Here is a 23,886-nt window from a genome sequence, read left to right on the forward strand (position 1 = left end):
GCTGCATCCCATAGGTTTTGATATGTTGTGTTGCCATTTTCATTCATTTCAAGGTAGTTATTGATTTCTTTTGTGATTTCCTCCCTGACTCACTGTTTGTCTAAGTGTGTGTTGTTAAACTTCCATATCTTGTTGCCAAATCTGGGTCTCTGACCCTTGTAGATTTCCAGCTTCATTACACTGTGGTCAGAGAAATTATGTTGTATGATTTTGATCTTTCTGAATTCATTGAGATTTTTCTGTGACCTAGCATGTGGTCTGTCTTGGAGAATGATCCATGTGCACTTGAGAAGAATGTATATCCAGCTGTATTTGGGTGTATATGTCTATTTGGTCCAGATACTCTAATGTATTATGCAAAGTCTCTCTTTATTGATTCATTGATGAGATGTTCTGCCCAATGGTAATAATGGTGTATTAATGCCCCCCATTATGATTGTAAAGGAATCTATTTCTCCACTTAGGTTTTACAGTACTTGAGTCAGGTGTTTTGAGGTGCCCTGGTTAGCTGCATAAATATTTATGACTGTTCTTTCTTTTTTGAAAGATTACCCCTTTTATTATATTGTCCATCTTTGTCTCTTACAATAGTTTTGCTTTTAAAGTCTATTTGTCTGATATTAGTAAATTTACTCCCACCCATTTTTGGTTATTTTTTGCTTATAAGATTTTTTCCAGCCAATCACTTTCAGCCTCCTTGAATCCCTGGGTCCAAGGTAGGTTCTTTGTAGACAGCATATAGATGGGTCATATTTCCTTATCCATTCTGCTAATCTTTGTCTCTTGACTGGTGAGTGTAATCCATTAACATTCAGTGTTATTACTCTCAAGGAATTACTTATATTGGCCATATTTTCTTTGGGTTTATGTATGTCAAATATTGTTTTTATTTCTTTTTGTCTTTTTAGTTTGTCTTACACACTATCTCTCCTGTTTTTTCCTTTCAACCTGCACAAATCCTTTAGTATTTCTTGAAGGGCTGGTTTCTTAGTGTCATACACTCTTAATTTCTGTTTATCTGTGAATATTTTTAACTCTCCATCATTTTTGAATGCCAGCTTTGCTGGAGAGAGAATTCTTGGCTGGAAGATATTTTCAGATGAGAAATCAGCACTTAATCTTGTTAAGCTTCCTTGTATATGATGTTTCACCTTTCTCTTGCTGCTTTAAATATTTTCTCTTTGTCTCAAGCATTGGATAGTTTGACAAGTAACTGTCTTAGAGTAGGCCTACTGGGATTTATACTTCCTGGACAAGTATGTCCATCTCTGTCAATAGGGTTGGGAAGTTTTCAGACATTATTTCCTCCAACACTCCTTCTTTCCTTTTCCTTTCTCTTCTCCCTCTGAAATGTCTATAATGCCTATATTTGTGCATTTTGTTTTGTTGTTCAAATCCCTAATCCCTGATAGATGTTTTCTATCCTTCTATCTAACTGTTCTACTCTCTTTTGTTTTCAGATGTACTGTCTTCCACATTGCTAATTCTTTCCCCTGCCAGTTCAAATCTGCTATTATGTGTTTCCAGTGTATTTTAAATTTCTTGGTTTGTGCCATTCATCACCATCATATCTGTTATCTTTTTATGTATGCTTACAATTTCTTCAGTATGTTCCCCCAGTGTCTTCTTAATGTCCTTAATCTCTTCCTTCACTTCATTAAGTTGGTCCATGATATTTGTTTAGACAGATCTGAGTAGTTATTTGAAGTTCAGCATCTTTTCCTGGTTTTTAGTTTTCACTAGACTGGGCCATGTCCTCCTGTTTCTTAGTGTGGTTTGTAATTTTTTGTTGCTGTATGGTCATCTTTTTATCTTGATGATTTTATTCCATTGATTAGCTTTCCTCTTTACTCTACGGTTTTATTTAGTTGATGTTTCTGTGTGTTTAAGTTTCCTCTTTGACACTCTTCTCCTCTTATTCTGTTTCCTTGCTCTTGTCTAAGTTCCCTTGAAAGAAATGATTAGGGTCAGAGAAAGAAAAAGAGGTTAGGGAAACGGACTTGGTCCAGTGGTTAGGGCATCCATCTATCACATGGGAGGTCCACGGTTCAAACCCCGGGCCTCCTTGACTCATGTGGAGCTGGCCCATGCGCAGTGCTGATGCATGCAAGGAGTGCCCTGCCACGCAGGAGTGTCCCCTGCCTAGGGGAGCCCCACGCGCAAGGAGTGTGCCCTGTAAGGAGAGCCACCCAGCATGAAAGAAAGTGCACCCTGCCCAGGAATAGCACCACCCACACTTCCCATGCCACTGATGACAACAGAAGCGGACAAAGAAACAAGACGCAGGAAATAGACACAGAGAACAGACAACCGGGGGGGGGGGGGGGGGGAGTGGGATTAAATAAATAAATAAAATCTTAAAAAAAAAAAAAGAAACAAGCCAAAAGAACCTAATTTTTTTTAAAAAATGGAGTGGGAAGAGGAAAGAAAAACAAACAAACAGACCCACAAGCAAGCAGTCAAATAAAAACTGAGGAAAAACAGACTTCCCTCTTAGGCCCCTGAGGAGCTTCTCAGGCTGCTGGTGTTCATCGATTACCCTGAAGTCTGCCCTCTGTAGGTTTTGATGCAGGTTTTAGTGAGTAAACTAAGTTAAATTTTAAAAAGCAACCCATTTTAGGAAAAATAAGAGACCTAAGAGAAGCTAATACAAAAATAATGTCTATGTTTTCCCTGTCCTAAAGTATCAGCTGTATGTTTGATATCCCAGTGCATCACTACTCTAAGAGGACTTGAGACTAGAACTAGGGACCTCATATATTCAAGGCAGAAATTCCTTTACTGAGTTAAACTTTCTTGTTGGGTCAGTTAGCTGTTCAGAAAGCTATCCAGTCACTTTCCCAAGGGCAGGTTTGACTCTGCCAGTTGGGTAGATTCCTGCTGCTTAGGAACCCTTCTGTCCCTGCTTCCTTTCTATTCTTATTGCTTTCTCTCCCAGGGTGGCAGGACACAATAGCCTGTGTGAGTAGATCCCCCCTCACCTCTCCTGGTCAAATTGAGTTCCCTTTTGAAATTCAAATGGGACCCTGGCAACCAAACTCACCACAGAAAAATGACTCTCAACCCTCTTCCAGACCACTCCCTCCTCCCAGGGGACCCTAAATAGGCACCTTGAAGTTTATTAAGTGCTACCTATTGCTTGCCTCCCTTAGGGGAGTTGAAATTTTGATAGTTTTCACACTGGACTAGTCAATAGCCTGAGTCTGCCCTCTCCCAGGCCAAATGTCTCTATCCCAGGGTAGTTAGGCAAATCAGTCTGCCTCAGCAGATTCACCTCTCCCCTCTTCTTCGTGCCACCTTGAGCCGACTGGTAAGCTCCCCAAGGCTCAAAGAGGGTCCAGGCAACCAAGCCCACAGAAAGGAAACCCCTCTCCTCCCTTTGCCAGAACCCTCTCACTATGGAAGAATGTTCCCTCCCACTGGGTTACCAGTGGAGTGGGACTTCGAATGACTTTTTGCCTTCAGGGTGGGACTTAGCTGTCCACTGTTCCCAGCCACAGGGGTGAGAAGCTCACAGCTTTACTTTGAGCCATTTATTTCTTTGTCCAGCTTCCTCCAGATGGAAGCCCTGAAACCTCCTGCTCTGTGGGTTCCCAAAACAGTTCACTTGGGTAAGATTTTTCCCCCACTCAGCCATTTTTTGTGAGAGAGATGTTGAATGCACACTTAAACTGACACCATCTAACTGCCTTTTTCACATTAAAGTTTTTATGGCTAAGAGATTTTAAAATGAGTCATGAAGTCATTCCAGAGGTTACATTTATGCATGTTTCAGGCAGATCCCCTAACTGCCACTGTAAATAAAGCCTCAAATTGGGGTGCTCCTTGGGGCTCTAGAGCCCTCCAGACACTATAGGCAAGGCACACAACCCCTTGAAATCAGCACCTGATTCCTTACCTTGGAATATATGACAACCTATTTCTCCAATGCAGCAGAGTTGGACTTATTTATAATTTCCCTACAAATGATTCTTTTACTCCTTTTAGCTGAACCTATAACTAGCACTATACCCAGTAAATATGTCTCAGAAACTTAAATCTTCAGTGTCTTGATATGCCAGTTGAGCTCTGAATCTTAGAAGAGATGTGGCCAACACCTACTCTCCAGTTCATTGGACTTGCCTAAGACAATGAACAAAATGATGATAATGGACAGTCTCCATTCCTCCCCCCTGAAAAAAACAGGAAATATCTATAACTGCAAGCAAAACTGTTCCTTCCATCTGTCCCATACATAGACCTAAGTCCTCTCTCAATCTTAAGCAGAGTGGGCATCATAATCACAAAATCCTCAAGGTTGAGGAATGAACAAACATAAGGGGGGAATGCAATCATGGACAAAATAAACTTATTAATACTGTAGTAATGAAAGAGCATGTAACACTGATATAAAGATAGTGGTTACCAGAGGTTCTGAGGGAAGGGTGAGGGAATAATAGGTGGAATATAGGGCATTGGAAGAAAGTATAAACTACAATGTAAACTATAGACCTTGGTTAGTAGCAATGCTTCAATGTTTATTCATTAACTGTAACAAATATACCACACAATTGTAAGAAGTTATTAATAGGGGAAGATGTGGGAGGGGGAAGGGGTGGAGTATAGGGGAATCCTTTATACTTTTGATGCAACTTTTCTGTCATCTAAAACTTCTTTTAAAGTAATGTTTATTATATATAAAAAACAAAATAATTGACAAGCCTATAGCTAGGTTGATGAAGAAGAAAGATAAGACTCAAGTAAAATTGAAAATACAGTGAGGGGTGGGAAGATGGAGTTGGGGTTAAGCAGATAAAACTGAACTCTCCCAGACAAACAATGGAGAAAGAGCCAAAATCTAACCTCTGGATCTGCTTTTCAGGGAAGCAGACCAGGACACTGCTTCACAACTCCCAGGATAATGAGGGACAGAGAGATGAAGAAGAAAAATCAACAACTGTGAGTTAATAAACCTCCCTGCCACTGGGAAGGGCTACCCTCCCCCAGTCCAAAGATATTCAGCAGTGGTAAAATCACTGGCTCATTGCAAATGACTGAGAGGGGAGCAGACTTCTTCTCCCTGTCAGCTATTACAAGGCTAAAGGGAAAGGGAGTCGGGGGCTTTTTTTCAGTGAATTTAGCCAGCAGAGCCCACTTTGAATCTCAGCTCTGCCCAAATGAAAACAAAGGAAAACTAAGAAAGCTACACCTCCGTGGATACGTATGCCAATGAGTCCATCTGGTGGCCGGTCAGAAAACTACATGGACAAAAACTGCTTTCAGAGTTCTCTTTACCACAACGCTGGGAGAAAATCCATGCCCCATTAATGAGTCCTTGGCACAATTTTGATAACTTAAGCTGAGCAATTTTAAAGACTTAGGATAACTTGAAACAAATATCAAGAAGAGCTGTGAAAAAAATAACAATAGGCAAGAGAGAGAAATTGTCCATCAGAGTAAATTCAGCAACATATCAGATGCCTAGACATCAGCAAAAATTTACAAGCCATACTAGGAAACAGAAGAGATAGTCAAGCCAAAGGAGCAAACGAAATATGCTGAAGAGATTCAGGATTTAAGACAATTAATCAATAGTAAACAACTCACCTAAATTGCCTCAAAGAATTTAAAGAAAATACGACAAAAGAAATAAAGGATATTAAGAAGACACTGGATAAGTGTAAAGAACAATTTGAAAGTGTGCCAAGAAAAGCGAAAGACTTGGGGGATGAAAGGCACAATGGATGAGATGAAAAATACATTAGAGACACATTAGAGCAGATTTGAATTGAATGAAGACAGAATTAGTGATTTTTTTTTTAAGATTTATTTATTTATTTAATTCCTGCCCCCCACCCCGGTTGTCTGTTTGCTGCGTCTTGTTTCTTTGTCCGCTTCTGTTGTTGTCAGCGGCACAGGACGTGTGGGCGGTGCCATTCCTGGGCAGGCTGCGCTCTCTTTTGCGCTGGGCGGCTCTCCTTATGGGGTGCACTCCTTGCGCGTGGGGCTCCCCTACGCGGGGGACACCCCTGCATGGGGCGGCACTCCTTGCGCGCATCAGCACTGCACATGGGTCAGCTCCACATGGGTCAAGGAGGCCCTGGGTTTGAACCGCGGACCTTCCATGTGGTAGACGGACGCCCTAACCACTGGGCCAAGTCCGTTTCCCAGAATTAGTGACTTTTGAAACAGATTATCCAAACTGGAAAAGACAGGAGAAAAGAAAGAGAAGAGAGGGAAAAATGGAACAGAGTCTCAGGGAATTGAATGACAATGTGAAGCACAAAAACATACATCTTACAGGTGTCCTAGAAGGAGAAGAAAATGGAAAAGGAGCAGGAAAAATATTTGAGGAAATATGACTGAAAACTTCCCTACCCTTATGGAAGATATAAATATCCATACCTGAGAAGGACAATACACCCCAAACAGAATAAAAATGAATAGACCTACCCTGAGACACCTATTTAAAATGACAAATATCAGAGATAAAGAGAAGATTTTGAAGGCAGCAAGAGAAAAGCAAAGCATCACATACGAGGGAAATGATGAGTAAGTGCTGACCTTACCTGAGAACCCATGGAGGAGAGAAGAAAGTGATAGTTAATATATTGAAAGAGAAAAAAGTGCAAGCCAAGAATTCTGTTTCCTGCAAAGATGTCCTTCAAAAATTAAGTGGGGTTCAAAGATACCACAGACAAAAAAAAACTGATAGAATATTTTACCAAAAGACCAGAACTACAAAAGATACTAAAGGGAGGGCTGCAGCATGAAAGGGAAAAAAACAAGGGAGAGAGACTTAGAGAAGAGTGTAGAAATGAAGATTATTAGAAAGGGTAAATTATTGGGTAAAAGACTATAATAAAATATGACAACAGAAAACAAAAGGTCAAAATGGATGAAGTAAGTAATGCTTTCACAGTAATAACATTGAATGTTAATGGTTAGAACTCCCCAATCAAAACACACAGACTGATAGAATGGATAAAAAAAATATGAGCCATCTATTGATATATGTTGCCTACAAGACACGCAGCTCAGATGTAAGGACACAACCAGGTTAAAAGTGAAAGGTCTGAAAAAGATATTCCATGCAAATAGTAGCCAAGAAAGAGCTGGACTAGTGATACTGGTATCAAACAAAGTAGATTTTGAATGCAAAACTGTTACAAGAGATGAAGAAGGTCACTATATATTAATAAAGGGGGTAATTCACCAAGAAAAAATAACTATGGTAACACAAGTGCCCCAAGATACATGAGGCACACACTGGCAAAGCTAAAGGGGGAAATAGATTTCTCTACAATAATAGCTGAAGACTTCAGTACAACACTCCCAATATTGGATAGAATGTTGGGACAGAGGATAAATAAAGAAACAATGAACTTGAATATTATGATAAGCAAATTAGATATAACAGGAATCTATACAGCATTACACCCCAAGACAAGGAGATATACATTCTTTTCAAGTGCTCATAGATCCTTCTCCAAGATAGACTGTATATTGGGACACAAGACAAGTCTCAATAAATTTAAAAACTTGAAATTACACAAAAAACTTTGATCATAACAGAATGAAGCTGAAAATCAATAATGAATGGAAAAAGGAAAATTCATAAACATATGGCAATTAAACAACACACTTTTAAATTAACAGTGTAGAATAAATTACAAAAGAATTCAACAAATATCTTGAGATGAATGAAAATGAGAGCACAACATCTCAAATCCTATGGGACAATGCAAAGGCAATGCTGAGAGGGAAATTTATAGCCCTCAATGCTTATATTGAAAAAGAAAAAAGAGCTAAAATTGATGATTTAACTGCACACCTGGAAGAACTAGAAAAAGAAGAGCAAACTTATCCCAAACCAAGCTGAAGGAAATAAATAGTAAAGATCATAGTAGAAGTCTATGAAATTGAGAGGAAAGACAACAAAGAGAATCAACAAAACCAAAAGTTGGTTCTTTGAAAAGATCAACAAAAATCAACAATTAGCTAGACTGACAAAGGGGAAAAAAAGGGAAGGTGCAAATAAAATCAGAAATGAGAGGGAGACATTACCACTGACACTGTAGAAATAAGAAGATACTATGTGCAACTGTATGTAAAAAAACCTCAAAAATATAAACAAGATTGACAAATTCCTAGAAACTCATGAACCACCTACACTGACTTTAGAAAAAATTAAAGACCTCAACAAACCAATCTCAAGTTAAGAGGTTGAAACATCAAAACCCCTCCAAAGATGAAAAGCCCAAGACCAGACGGCTTCACAGGTGAATTCTACCAGTCATTTAAAGATAAATCAATACCCACCTTTCTCAAGCTTTTCCAAAAAATTGAACAGCAAAGAATGCTGCCAAACTCATTCTATGAAGCCACCATCACCCTAATACTGAAACAAGATAAAAACACTCCAAAAAAAGAAAATTACAGACCAATATCTCTAATGAATATAGTTGCAAAAATTCTCAACAAAATACTTGCAAACAGAATCCTAAAACATATTAAAAGAAGTATACACCATGATCAACTGGGTTTCATCACAAATATGCAAGGGCAGTTCAACACAAGAAAATCAATTAGTGTAATAAACAACATTGATAAATTGAAGAAGAAAATTCACAATCTTCTCAATTGATGCAGAAGATGCATTTGACAAAATACAGCATGCTTTCTTGATTAAAAAAAACATTCCAAAAAAAATTAAAAATGGAAATAGAAGGAAGCTTTCTCAATGTGGCAAAGTGCACATATGAGAAACCTACAGCTGGCATTGTACTCAATGGTGAAAGACCAAAAGCTTTCCCCTCACTGAGATCAGAAATAAGACAAGGTTGCTCACTGTCATTAGTATTATTCAATACTGTGATAGAAGTTCTAGCTAGAGCAATTAGGTTCTACCTAGACAAAGGAATAAAAGGCACCCAAATAGGAAAGGAAGAAGTAAAACTGGAGGAATAGAGTATAAATTAGAGTGGACTTACTGATACTCTATTCTGGAACCAATGTGATTAGTAATGGAAGTAAATGTAGCACTGAGATGGAGAAAGTGGCCAAGGTAGCTGCTGAGGGTGGGAATGGGAAGAGAGATGTGATGTGGGGGCATTTTCAGGTCTTGGAGGTGTCCTGGATGGTACTGCAGGGACAGTTACTGGACATTGTATGTCCTCCCATGGCCTACTGGGTGGACTGGGGGACAGTGTAAACTATAATGTGTACCATTGACCATGTGGTGCCCCAGTGCTCAGAGATGTATTCACCAAGTGCAATGAATGTCCCATGATGATGAAGGAGGTGGTGGTTATGGGAAGAGTGGGGTGAGGGGAGTGAGGGTATATGGGGACCTCATTTTTTAATGTAACATTAAAAATTAATTAATTAATTAAAAAAGAAAAAAGCAAAAAATAAATAAATTTTAAAAATTTTAAAAATATAACTCAGAATGTATCAGGTCCTTAAATATAAAAATAACAATCTTAAAACTAGAAGAAAATGTAGGAAAATATCTTCAAGATCTTGTGGTAGGCAGTACTTTCTTAAACTTTACACCCAAAGCATGAGTAACAAAGGAAAAATAGACCTCCTCAAATAGGACCTCCTCAAAACTCAAGAATTTTGTACCTCAAAGGACTTCATCAAAAGAGTGAGAAGGGAGCTGACTCAATGGGAGAAAATATTTAGCAATTACATATCTGATAAGCATTTAATATCCATTATATACAAAGAGATCATACACTCAATAATAAAAGACAAACCAACCAATTTAAAAAATGGACAAAAGACTTGCAAAGGCAACTGTCCAAAGAAGAAATTCAAATGGCAAAGAAACCCATGAAAAAATGTTAAACACCAGTAGTAAATAGGGAAAAGCAAATCAAAACTACAGTCAGATATTTCACACCTATTCGACTGGCCATTATTAAAATGTCAGAAACTGCAAATGTTGGAGAGGATGTGGAGAGACAGAAATGCTTAGTCACTGTTAGTGTGAAAGTAGAATGGTACAGTTACTGTGAAGGACTGTTTGACAGTTCCTAAGGAAGTTGAATATACACTTGCCATGTGACCCCACAAAACCATTACTAGGTATATACCCAGGAGAACTGAAAGCAGAGACATGAACAGACACCTGCACACTGATGTTCATAGCAGCATTATTCACTATTGCTGAAAGTTGAAAACAACCCAGGTATCCATCAACTGATGAATGGATAAACAAATTGTGGAGTACACACAATGGTATATTATGCAGCAGTAAGAAGAAATGAAATCATGAAACATATCACAGCATGAATGAACCTGAAGGACATTATATTGAATGAAGCAAGCCAGACACAAAAAGACAAATACTGCATGATTGCCCTATTATGAACTAAATATATTATGTGACATATAAATATATTATGTAAAATATGAATATGTGTAGAATTGCATATAAAAGACTTTTTCTTTGAAGCTTAAGAAATGTAAGTTAATACTACAAAGTATTAATACCAGACAATTAAAAAAATTACACTAAGTGAAGGAAACCAGACACAGAGTACTACATATTGCATGATTCCATTTATATACAATTTAAATATAAATCAATTTATAAAGGTGAAATGGTATTAGTGGTTATGTAGGTCTGAGGAAGGAGTGCTAAGGGTAGGGGTGTGGAGTCTTTCTTTATCGAGAAATGAAATGGTTCTAAAATTTTTGAAGTGAGTGTGATTAAAAGAAAAGCCATTGATTATATACTTTGGATAGAAGAGCCAGAAACAGTAGCTATGTAAAATGGGGGAAGCATAAAGAGATTAGGAGGTGAAGAATTTTCGTCTCCGTTGGTTCATCTGTTTTTGTTTATTATTATTATTGAAATTATGAAAATCTCCAAAAATGATTGAAATGATGAACACATAACTATATGATTATACCAAATACTATTGATTGTACACTTTGATGAAATGTGTGCTTTTTTAATGAATCAATAAATTTGATTTGTTAAAAAAAAAGGTTTAACAAAAGATTTTACAATGACAAAATAAATAAAATAAAATAAAATAAAATAAAATAAAATAAAACAAGGGATATTACTACCAACTCCAAAGAAATAAAAAGTATTATAAGAGGATATTATGAAAAATCACACAACAATAAATTGGATAATCCAAAAAAAAAGGGACAGATTTCTAGAAATACACAAACTAGCAAAACTGACTCAAGAAAAGTAGATCTCAAAAGATCAATAACAAGAAAGAAATTGAATCAGTAATCCTTTCAACAAATAAAAATCCTGGATCAGATAGCTTCACTGGTAAATTTTAGCAAACATTTAAAGAATTAATACCAGTTCTCTTCCAACTCATTGAAAACATCGAAGAGGAGAAAAAACATCTTAATTCAGTCTGTAAGGCCTTGTACACTAATATCACAACCAGATACAGGTATCACAAGAAGGAAAAGTTACAGGCCAATAGCCTTTATGAATTTAGTTGCTAAAATCAGCAACAAAATGCTATTGAACCAAATCCAACTGCATAGCTGAATTCTTATACATCAGGATAAAGCGGAATTTATAAGAAAATCAATGTAATCACCATATTATTAGAATGAAAAAAACACACGATCATCTCAATTGGTACAGAAAATGCATTTGACAAAAGCCAGCACCATTTCTTGATAAAACCAAATAAAAATAGAAGGTAACTTCCTCAGTATGATTAAGAGCACATATGAAAACCCACAGACAGTATCAAATGCAATCATGAAATCCTGGAAGGTTTGAATATCAGGAGCAAGGATACCTCCTACAACTGTTGCTATTCAACATTGTACCAGAAATTTTAGACAGAGCAATTAGTCAAGAAAAATAAGTAAACGGCATCCAAATTTGAAAGGAAGAGGTAAAACTCTCCTGATTCACAAATGACATGATCCTATATATGTATAATCCAAAAGAGTCTACAAGACAACAGTTAGAGCTGATAAATGAATTCAGACAAAATACAGGTATAAAATCAGTAGACAAAATTTAGTTGTGTTGTTATATGCTGGCAGTGAGCAATCTAAAAAGGAAATCAAGAAAACAATTCCTAATATCACCTAAAATAATCAAATACCTAGGAATAAATATAACCAAGACTGTAAAGGACATGCACAATTACAAATCATTACTGAAAGAAATGAAAGAAGACCTAAATAAGATTGGGAGACTTAATACCATTAAGATGTCAAAAATATCCAAAGCAACCTACAATTTAATGCAACCCCAATCAAAATCCTGATAGCCTTCTTTGCAGAAATGTAAAAGCTAATCATCAAATTCATATGGAACAGCAAGGGACCCCAAATGGTCAAAATTATCTTGAAAAAGAACAAAGTTCAAGGATTCACATTTTCTGACTTTAAAACTTATCACAAAGCTACAGTATTTGCAACAGTAGTACTGGCACAAGGACAAACATATTGCCATGGGATCAAATTGAGAGTGCAGAAATAAACACATCTATGGCCAGTTCATTTGACAAGGGTGCCAAGTCCACTCAAATAAGAAAGACTTGTCTCTTCAAAAAATTATATTGGAGAAACTGGATATCCATGTGCAAAAGTATGAGATTAGAGTCCTACCTCACATCATATACAAAAAAATAACTAAAAATTGATTGACAACCTAAATATAAGAGCTAAAACTACAAACCTTTTGAAGATGTTTTGGTTTCCTAGGCTTATACTATGAAATGATTTGGCTTAAAAAATGGGCTGGCTGGCTTTGATTCTTGGTTCCACTGTCACTATGCAAGGCAGATGGCAGTGACTCCTGATCTTTTTCTACTCTTCCAGGTTCCGTTTCAGCTGCTTGTCTCCTGTGGCTTTCTCTCTTGGTCTAAGTTTCATTCTTTTATACAGGATTCCTCCAGTAAGAGGATTAAGGCGCATCTTGATTTACATGGATTACACCTTAACTGAAATGGCATCATCAACACATGCTACTTACAATGGGTGTACACTTACAGGAAAAGATTAAATTTAAGAACATGTTAAACACCACAGAAGTTTCAAACCACCACAGAAGAAAACATAGGAAAATACCTCCAAGGCCTCATTTCAGGCAATAGATTCTTAGATTTATCACCCAAAGCAAAAGCAACAAAATTAAAAATAGATAAATTTGACTTCATTGAAATTACACTAAATGTGGCATAATGTAAAAATTGAAGTGTCTTGGTATCTGTGGAGTGATTGCTGGAGTTCTCTGTATGGATTTGTATTATTTTTGTAACATTCCTGTAAGTTATAAATTATTTAAAATAAAATTTTCAAAAACAGTAGAGAATCTGAACTCAGGCTGATTATATTCCAATGTAAGTTTCACAACTGCTCACTATGAAAAATTAGTCGAATTATTTAACCTTTCTAAGCCTCAGTTATTTTCATCTTGTAAATCAAGGATTGTACCTACTTCAAAGGGTTATTATCAGGGTAAAATAGCATAAATAAGGCAAAGCACTTGTGGTTCACTGCAAGTAAATGGAAAGTGCTCAATAAATGTGATATCAGCACCATTATTATCATCATTCAAACAATTACTAAAGTCCAGCATCTTTCTTATAATTCAAAGAACTTTGGAGGCCATCCAAACAAATATCATGAATCAAATTAATGAAGTGAAGAATATTAAGGATATTAAGAAGACACTCAGAGAACATACTAAAGAAATTATACACATAGATAAAAAGATAACAGATGTTATCATGATGAATGACACAATCAAAGAAATAAAAAATACAATGGAAGCACACAACAGAAGATTTGAATAGGCAGAGGAAAGATTCAGTGATGTGAAAGACAGTATGTCTGAAATCGAACAGATAATAGAACAGATAGATAAAAAGAGAGAAGAAATCAAGCAGGGACTCAGGGACTTGAACAACAACATGAAATGTACAAACATGCATTATAGGCATCCCAGAGGAAAAAGAGAAGGGAAAGGGGACAGAAGGAGTGTTGGAGGAAATAATGGCTGAAAATTACCAACCCTATTGAAGGAGATGGATGTACATATCCAAGAAGCATAGTGCACCCCAAACAGTACAAATCCCAACAGGCCTACTCCAAGACTTATACTTGCAAATATCCAATGCTTGAGACAAAGAGAGAATAAAGAAAGCAGCAAGAGAAAAAAGAAACATCACATGCAAATATATGATTCCTCATCTGAAACAATGGAGGCAAGAAGGCAGTGGTATGAAATAGTTAAGGTGCTAAGAGAAAAACCTTCCAGTCAAAATTCTCTATCCAGCAAAACTGGCATTCAAAAATTGGAAGAGTTCAAAATATTCACAGACATACAGAACCTAAGAGAGTATGTTAGTAAAAACCCACACTTCAAGAAATACTAAAGGGAGTTCTTCAGATTGAAAGGAAAAAAACAGGAGAGAGTTGGAAGAGAGTGTAAGAACAACTGAAAAGACAAAAAGAGTAATAAAAACAATATATGACATACATAAACTGAAAGAAAATATGGCTAATTAAGTAATTCCATGACAACAATAGCATTGAATGTTAATGGACTAAACTCGCCAGACAAGAGACACAGACTGGCAGAATGGTTAAAGAAATATGACCCACCTATGTGCTTTCTACAAGAAACCAGCCTTAGACCAAGGGTTTCAAGGAGGCTGAAATTGAATGGTTGAAAAAGAATTTTACAAGCAAACAATAAACAAAAAAGGGCAGGAGTAGCTTTACTAATATCAGACAAAAATAGAATTTAAATACAAAACTATTGTAAGAAGACAAAGATAGACACCATATATTAATAAAGGGGGTAGTAATTCAAGGAGACAGAACAATAATAAACACTTATGCACCTAACAAGGGTGCCTCAAAATAAATGAGGCAAACACTGGAAATACTAAGTGGAGAAACAGATGCCTCTACAGTTATAGTCGGGGGACTTTAAAACACCATTATCACCATTAGACAGAATATCTCAACAGAGAATCAGCAAAAAAACAAAGATATTGAATAATACACTAGAAGAGTCAGACCTAATAGGCATATACGGAACACTACACTAAGTGCTGTGGGATATACATTCTTGAGTGCACATGAATCATTCTCCAAAATAGACCACATGCTAGACCAGAACAACTCTCAATGACTTCTGAAAGATCGAAATTATGCAAAGTAATTTCTCCAACCACAATGGAATGGAAGCTGGAATACAGTAAGGTCCAGAGAACCAGATTAGACACAAAGATATGGAAGTTAAACAACACACACTTAGACAAACAGTGAGCCAGGGAGGAAATCACAAAAGCAATCAATAACTACCTTGAAATGAATGAAAATGGCAACACAACATATCAAAATCTATGGGATGCAGCAAAAGCAGTACTGAGAGGGGAATTCATAGCCATAAATGCATGTATATCAAAAAACAAGAAAGAACTAAAATCAAAGACCTAACTATACACCTAGAGGAATTAGAAAAAGAACAACAATCTAGCCCCAAATGGAACTAGACAAGGATGCTCACTATCCCCACTCCTATAACACTGTGTTAGAAATACCTGCTCAAGCACTTAGGCAGCAAAAAGATATAAAAGGCATCCAATTTGGAAAGGAAGAAGTTAAAACTCACTATTTGCAGACAACATGATCCTATATACAGAAAATCCTGAAAAATCTACAGCAAAGGTTCTAGAGCTTATAAATTTTAGAGTTCATAAAGTCACAGCTTATAAGATCAATATGCAAAAATCAGTAGCATTTCTGTACACTAATAATGAGCAATCTGAGGAGGAAATCAGTAAAAATATACTGTATACAATAGTAACCAAAAGAATCAAACTCCTAGGAATAAATTTAACTGAAGATGTAAATGACTTATATGCTGAAAACTATAAAACACTATTAAAGGAAATCAAAGAAGACAAATAAATTGAAGAATATTACTTGTTCATGGATAAGAAGACTAAACATAATTAAGAAGTCTATAAACCCAAACTGATCTACAGATTTAAAGCAATCTCAGTAAAAATCAACACAGCATTTTTAAATCAACTGGAAAAACTAACAATGAAATTTATTTGGAAGGGCAAAAAGCCCCAAATAGCCAAAGACCTATGGAAAAAGAAAAATGAAAGTGGAAGAATCACACAACCTAATTTTAAAACATACTACAAATGGAATCAGATGTGGCTCAAGCAATTGAACTCCATCTACCTTATGGGAGGTCCAGGATTAGATTCCTGGGACCTCCTGTTGAAGGCAAGCTGGCCCATGTGGCAAGCTGACCCATACAGGAGTGCTGGCTCATGCAGGAGGGTTGGCCTGCTCAGGAGTGCTGGCCTGCACAGAATGCTGCATGGAGAGCTGGTGTTGCAAGATAATGCAACAAAAAGAGACACAGAGGAGAGACAATAAGAGATGCAGCAGACCAGAGAGTGAGGTGGCTCAAGAGATTAAGCACTTCACTTCCACTCCAGAAGATCCCAGAATGGGTTCCTGGTACCACCTAAAGAGAAGAAAAGGAGACACAGAAGAACACAAAGTAAATGGACACAGAGATAGGCAGTGATCACAAAACAAGGCCGGGAGGGGGTTGTGTGTAAATAAATAAATAAATAAATCTTTGAAGAAAAATATACTACAAACCTCTACTGGTCAAAACTGCATGATATTGCCACAAGGATAGACATACTGGTCGATGGAACCAAACCGAGAGTTCTGATATAGATCCACACACATACGATCATTTGCTATTCAACAAGGCCACCAAGCCCACTAAATTGGGAGATACTGTCCTCTTCAACAATGGTTTTTGGAGAACTATATATCCATATGCAAAAGAAGGATAGAGGAATACCTTATACAAAAATCAACTCAAGATGGAACAAAGATGTAAATATCAGAGTGAAGATCATAAATCTTGGAAGTTAATATAAGGAAACATCTACAGGACTATGTAATAGTAAATGGTTTAATGAGCTTCACACCCAAAGCATGAGCAGTGAAAGAAAAAATAGACAAATGGGACCTCCTCAAAATTAAAATCTTTTGCACCTCAAAGGAGTTTGTCAAGAAAATGAAAAGGCAGCCTATACAATGGGAGAAAATATTTGGTAGCCATATATCTCATAGGAGTCTATTATCTATTATATATAAAGAAATCCTACACCTCAAAAATAAAAAGAGACAACCCATTTAAAAATGGGCAAATGATTTGAATAGACATTTTTCCAGAGAAGAAATACAAATAGTTAAAAAGCACATGAAGGGAAATGGATTTGGCTCAACAGATAGAGGGTCTGCCTACCACATGGGAGGTGCAGTCTTCAGACCCAGGGCCTCCTGACCCATGTGGTGAGCTGGCCCTTGTGCAGTGCTGATGCACACAAGGAGTGTCGCGCCACACAGGGGTGTCCCCTATGTACAAGAGCCCCATGTGCAAGGAGTGAGCCCCTTAAGGAGAGCCACCTCTTGTTAAAAAAGCGCAGTCTGCCCAGGGTTGGCCCGCACACATGGAGAGCTGACACAGTGAGATGACGCAACAAAAAGACACCAAATCCTGGTGCCACTGACAAGAATAAAAGCAGACACAGAAGAGCACACAGTGAATGGACACAGAGAGCAGACAACTGGGGGGGGAGGGGAAGGGGAGAGAAATAAATTTAAAAAATAAATCTTTTAAAAAACAGAAGCATAAGGTTCTCAAGATTCATCCATGTTATCACGTGTGTTTGCAGTGTATTCATTCTTAAAGCTGAGTAGTATTCCATTGTATGTATATACCACATTTTATTTATCCATTCATCTGTTGATGGGCATTTGGGTTGATTCCAACTTTTGGCAATAGTAACAATGCTGCTATTTGACCATGAGTTGCAGTGGTGCTCAGAGATGTATTTACCAAATGCAATGAATGTCTCATGATGATTGAGGAGGTTGTTGTTATGGGGGGAGAAGTGGGGTGAGGGGAGTGGGGGGTATATGGGAACCTCATATTTTTTTAATGTAACATTAAAAAAATAAAGACAAAAATAAAAAAATTAAAAAATAAAAAAAAGAAGCACATGAAATGGTGCTCAATATCACTAGGGGAATGCAAATCAAAACTACAACGAGATACCATCTTACACTCATTAGATTGGTGGCTATTAAAAAAACAGAGGACTACAAGTGTTGGAGAGGATGTTGAGGAACAGGAACCTTCATCCACTACTAGTGGGAATGTAGAATGGTGCATCCATTGTGGAGGCCAGTTTGGTAGTTCCTCAAAAAACAAACTATAGATCTGCCATAGGGTCTAGTATTTCCACTGCTGGGTATATACCCAGAAGAATTGAAAGCAATGAAACAAACAGATATATGCACACCAATGTTCATAGTGGCATTATTCATTATTGCCAAAAGTTGGAATCAACCCAAATGCCCATCAACTGAAGAATGGATAAATAAAATGTGGTATATACATACAATGGAATATTACTCAGCTGTAAGAAGGAATACAGTACTAACACACAGGATAATATGGATGAATCTGGACCTTATGTTGAGTGAAGCAAACCAGGCACTGAAAGACAAATAATACATGATCTCACTGATACAAATTAAGCAAACTGAGCAGATTTACACAGCTAGAGTCTGGAAGATAGGTTTTCAGGAAATAGAAAGGGAGAAAAAGGTTGTGAGCCTATGCCTATATGGGTGAAATCTATGACAAGGTGGAAGCATGTAGTTGTTCAGTGAAGGGACATGACAGGGATATAGTGATAATATTGGGTAGGTGGTACAGATTTGACAGAGGAGTATTGTAGGGAGGGTGGGTTGGATGGTTCATGGAACTGGAGGGAGGGTTGGGAAAGGGAGCAGGTGAACACTGGGGAATGGTGGATACATGGTTGAAATTACAACGTTGGGCAATATGAAAAGGAAAGATTACTGGTTTAGGGTGTTGGATCCAGGGCATTTGGACCATGGCACACCTAGGGCAGGATTCTAGGGAGCATTTGAGTGATCATTTTGGCATTGTGTGTTCCATCATTGGGTAGAGAGACCCACATAATGAGTGAGAAGGTGTTGGACTCCCATCCTAGGAAGGCCCGTGATGTTCTCAGGCAGAGAGATGAGAGTCAGTTGAGAGTACTCGTGATGCCTAATAGGGGAAGACACACCAGTGTGTAAAGCCCTCAGTGAAGATGCAAATAACCGAATTTTGACCTTCAAGGAGTGACGCCTCCTGGTGATCGCCCTGGTCCCAAAGGGGAGAGTGAGGGAGGAATAAAATAGATGGAACAGGGTCATTTTGTGGGAAATGGAAGTGTTCTGTATGATCTTGCAACAATGGATACAGGCCATGTTAAATTTTATCTTATTTTACAAAAGTATATGGTCCAAAATGTACACCATAATGTAAACCATTGACGATGGTTAGAAGCTATGTTTCAATATATTATTGATGGGGGAAGAAGAAAAGGGGGAGGATGTTAGGTACGTGGGAATCTCCTGTATTCTGTGCATGACTCTACTGTGACATAAAACTTCTTTGAAGAAAAAATGAAAAAAAAAAAAAAAAAAAAAGACCCTGGAGGAATAAATGGAAAAAAATATCACTGTACATATGTACATACAGGACAACAATCTTCCAGTGATGAATGGCAAAATGTCAAAAAAGGTTTTTTTCTTTAAATGTTTTGTTATTTTTTCATATTCCAATTTTTAAAAATATTTTATCTTCACTTTTCATTAATTTTTTCTGTATTTTACTTCTTACGTATAAAACTATTTTTATTTCATTTTCTTATTAATTGTATGAGGTTATTTTATTGGTTTCATTTTTAAGAGGTTTTAGATCACAGAATGGTTACAAGAGTGGCAGGAGAGGATCATTGGTGTGGGGTGTCAGTGAGGGGGTTACACAGAAGGAAGTTCACCTTGATATACATATAAGCCATATAAATGTGTTCAAATGTTCCTGGTACATTGTCACAGTGGGTGGAGATTCACACAATAACCAAAAAAATATCAAATTCTCATCTGGGGGAACTCTGCCACATTCTCTAATGGAAGAACAAAAATGCTCCAAATACAGGGACAATGACTTGTAAAGGAGGATGGTCCATTGAAGGACCCTTGATATTGTTAACTATGCTTATGAGTCTTTGCTCTTGAAATTGAAACTTAGCCTAGTGATATGGGGTGTATATGAGTTACCTACTGGGAGTCTCCTTGTTGCTTAAATGTGGCTTCTTTCTAAGCTGCACTCAGCATATAAAAGCAATAACTTCCCCCCAGTGTGGGACATGACCCCCGGGGATGAGACTTCCTGGCACCAAAGGATTGCTACCAAGAACCAACAAGCGATGCATCTGTAAAAAACAAAACAACAACAACAACAAAAAACAATCTTGACCAAAGAGGGGTGGGGGGAAGCTAAAAACAAACAAATTTGTATGGCTAAGAGACTTCAAAGTGAATTGGGGGCCCATTCCAGAGGTAGCATTTATACACATCTCAACTGGTTCTCATCAACAGCTAAAGTAGATACTACCCCAAAGCTCCTCAGGGACATGGAGACATCTAGACACTGTAGTCAGGGCCAATAGCTCAGGGCTTTGGCCCCTTGCCAGTGAGTCCTAACTTTGTATTTATGCTCCCCATTGTGACAGAGTTAGACTCAGCCGGGGTTTCCCTATGCATGACTCTTCTGTCCTTCTATTTGAACCTATAATTAGTACTAAAGTTGGTAGGTGTACATCCAAGAGACTTAAATCTTTGGGCTGTTCTTGTGCCAACTGAGCCCTAAATCTCAATGGAATTGCAACACCTACTCTCCATTTCAACGGACTCACCCGGGGCAACTAATGGGAAGGAGATGATGGACAAACAACATACCAAGGAACTGAGAGTGCCTATAACTGCAAGCAAGAGAGTCTCATCCATCAGATGTATGGGATCGAAGATACCCTCAATTAATGGTGGAGTGGGCATCACCATCCCAGAGTCTCAGTATTGGAAACCAACTATGGAATAAAATAAATTTACTAGTATTCTACTATATACTTCTGTGATTCTAGGAATAGAAAAAATATCATTGTGGAGGCAGTGATCCATGGATGTTCTGGGGTTAGGGAGAGGGAAAAACAGGTGTAATAGGGGGGCATATTTGGGACTTGGGAATCATCTTGAGTGACATTACAATGACAGATACAAGTCATTATATATCAAGCCGTAAGTTACAGTCTCAAATGGGCAAGAATGTAAACTACAACCTAAACTATAATGCCTGCTTAGTGGCAATGCTCCAAAATTTGTTTATCAATTGCAGTGATGAAAGATGTTGCTAATGTGGAAAAATATGGGAGGTGTGAGGAGCAGGGTATATGGGAATTCCCTGTATATTCTCTGTAACATTTATGTAATCAAAGTATCTTTTACAAAATGAAAAAAAGTGAAAAACAAAATCAGCTACAAAGTATCAGAATTTGGAAAAAACATGCCATTCACAATACCATCAAAGTTATTAAATATTAAAATATTAAATATTAAATATTATTAAATATTTTTTTAACCACTTGGCCCAGTGGTTAGGGCGTCCGTCTACCACATGGGAGGTCCGCAGTTCAAACCCCGGGCCTCCTTGACCCGTGTGGAGCTGGCCCATGCGCAGCGCTGATGCGCGCAAGGAGTGCCCTGCCACGCAGGGTGTCCCCCGCGTAGGGGAGCCCCATGCACAAGGAGTGCACCTCGTAAGGAGAGCCACCCAGCACAAAAGAAATTGCAGCCTGCCCAGGAATGGCGCCGCCCACACTTCCATTCCCGTGCCGCTAACGACAACAGAAGCGGACCAAGACAACAAAACGCAGCACATAGACACAGAGAACAGACAACTGGGGGAGGGGGAGGAATTAAATAAATAAATAAATCTTTAAAAAAAAAAACAAAGTTATTAAATATTTGAATCTTAAAAAAAAAATAAAGAACTCTGGAGACCCTTCTTCCTTTGCTATTAGTTCATGATCCAAAACAAATTTGTTGGCTTGTCTCTATTTTGTTCATAACTTCAGGCAAAAATGTCCCATAGAGTTATTGTAAGATTCAAACAGTCTAAGCTATGTAGAGTGATAAGCTTGGTGCCTGGTGTCTGATAAGTCTTAGACCCCCATCGCTTGCCTAACTCTATCACAGAATAGATTCTAGATATTTATGAGAGTAGGCAAATCTATGAATATTTCCCCAAATAAAGTGCTTAAAAGAGGTGCCCACATTTTCTTATAGATAGGGTCGAAATGAGAGAAAAATCAAACTAAAGTACAGTGACTGGTGACGGTCCTTAGAGGTGAGGGGTGAGAAAACGTGATTCCTCCAAGATTTCCTTGGAACAGAAAGAAAAGCTGGTCATGGTAATGAAGAGGTTGTTAAAATGGTAACATTTTAATGAAATAGATGAAAAATTGTTTGGATAGTATAAAGTGAGAAATGAAGATGTGATTTTAAAATCTAATATCTTGTTATTCTGCAAGCCTGTCAGATAAAACTGCCATCAAAAGGGCTGAACAAACTCCAAATAGTTTTAATGTTTAGCAAGAGATAATGTTCCCTAAGAAAAAAAAATGTTATGGCAGAAATTTGACTATGAATTGAATATCCATTCTGAAGGGAATGTTTGTGAGAAAGGACTAAGGGTAAGGGACCCACCAAGAAAAAAGGGCTCAAAAGGAAATATTAGAATACTAGAAAGCAAATTATTCCACAAAATTTCATTATTAATGCAACTGAGGTCTGGGACAAAATGCAAAACTAATATCATTAATGGAATTCTCCTCACACTAAAATATTGGTAACCATCTTAGCTTTATCTCACAATACCTAATGCTGACTAACGTTTTTGCTTGCTACAGAGGACTTAGTGTCTTAATTTATAATTATTTCATTTACAAACACACCATATCCACCAAATATGCTCCTCCTTCCCCCCTTCCCCACTAATCTGCTTCCTTAATCCCTTAAAAGGGAAATGAGACAATATTTGTCTTTATGCGTCTCGCCTCCTATTTCACTGAGCATAATGTTTTCAAGATTACTCCATGTTGCAGCATGCTCAGAACATCATTCTTTCTTACGGCTGAATAATATTCCATTGTGTGTATGTACCACATTTTTCTTTTTCCATTCATTTATTGATGGGCAAATGGGTTGTTTCCACCTTTTGACTATTGTGAACAATCCTACTGTAAACATTGATGTGCAAATATGTGTTTGAGATGCCAGGTATATATATATATATATACACACCTGGAAAAGGAATTGCCAGATCATATGGTAGCACTATATTTAACTTTTTGAGGAACTGCCATATCACTTTCCAGAGTGGCTACACCATTTTACATTTCCACCAGCAATAGACTAAATTCTAATTTATCTTCATACACTCCAACACTTGTCATTTTCTCTTTTTAAAGAATAGCCATACTTGTGAGTGAGAAGTGGTGTCTCATTGTGGTTTTGATTTTCATTTCACTAATTGCTAATGATGTTGAACACTATCTCATGAGTTTATTGGCCATTTGTTTTCTTCTTTGGAGAAATTCAAGTCCTGTATCAGTATTGTCTTAAAAAGAAAAATTATTTGATGTAACCAGAAAAAATCAAAAACTTCTTTTAAAAAAGGATAATTTTCTGGATTTAAAGGAGTCTAATAAAGCTGGGAAGCAGGTAATACAGAAGGAATTGCCTACACCTGGTGAAAGCTGCTTAAATAAATGGAAAGGATATAATAATGCCAGGCTGATTTATTTTATACAAATAAAAAAGTTGTCAGCTATTGTGTACCATAGTAAAATTGATGCCATTAATTTTGCAAAGAATATATATTTATGGAAGAGGATGTTTAGCTCTATCCCAGGGGCC

This window comes from Dasypus novemcinctus, chromosome 4, assembly GCF_030445035.2.
Source record: "Dasypus novemcinctus isolate mDasNov1 chromosome 4, mDasNov1.1.hap2, whole genome shotgun sequence".
NCBI lineage: Eukaryota > Metazoa > Chordata > Mammalia > Cingulata > Dasypodidae > Dasypus > Dasypus novemcinctus.